The sequence below is a fragment of the Arachis duranensis genome, chromosome 5, assembly GCF_000817695.3.
Source record: "Arachis duranensis cultivar V14167 chromosome 5, aradu.V14167.gnm2.J7QH, whole genome shotgun sequence".
NCBI lineage: Eukaryota > Viridiplantae > Streptophyta > Magnoliopsida > Fabales > Fabaceae > Arachis > Arachis duranensis.
In genome coordinates, this window is record NC_029776.3 from 43,216,385 (window position 1) to 43,217,363 (window position 979).

Here is a 979-nt window from a genome sequence, read left to right on the forward strand (position 1 = left end):
TGAGTTTGGACAACTGACGGTTTATCTTGTTGCTTAGATTAGGAATATTTTATCTTTGTTGGTTTAGAGTCTTTTATTTGAGTCTAGTATCATATTTTAAGTTTGGTGTCAATTGCATGCTTTTACTTTCTCTTAATTTTTCGAATTTGCATAGTCTTAGTTGTTTCTTTACCTATAAAAATTCTAAGTTTGGTGTCTTCTTTGTGTTTTCCTTTAAATTTTCGAAAATTTGTGTTTGATTTTCTAAAAATTTTAAGTTTGGTGTCATTTTGTTGTTTTTCTCTTTCCTCATTTCTTTTCATTCATTTTATTTTATTATTTTCGGTTACTTTTAATTAAGATAAAATAATAATAATAATAAAATAAAATAATATCGACATCATCTCCCTTCTTCCATCATGGACCTAAGTGGAATTGAGCAGTCCAGAAGGACTCTGGGGTCATATGCTAACCCCATTACAGCTGCATATGGGAGTAGCATCTGTATACCTCCCATTAAAGCAAGCAGCTTTGAGCTAAATCCTCAACTCATTATCATGGTGCAGCAAATTTTTAGTATTCCGGTCTTCCACCGGAAGAACCTACTGAGTTTCTGGCACAGTTCTTACAAATTGCTGACACAGTACATGATAAAGAAGTGGATCAGGATGTCTACAGATTGTTACTGTTTCCATTTGCTGTAAAAGATCAAGCTAAGAGGTGGTTGAATAACCAACCCACAGCAATCATAAAAACATGGAGACAGTTATCAGACAAATTCCTAAATCAATTTTACCCTCCAAAAAGGATGACACAGCTAAGGCTAGACATCTAAGGCTTTAAACAAGAGGATAATGAATCCCTTTATAATGCTTGGGAGAGGTATAGAGGTATGCTAAGGAAGTGCCCCTCTGAAATGTTTTCAGAGTGGGTACAGTTAGACATCTTCTATTATGGGCTTACAGAAAAAGCTCAGATGTCTTTAGACCACTCAGCTGGT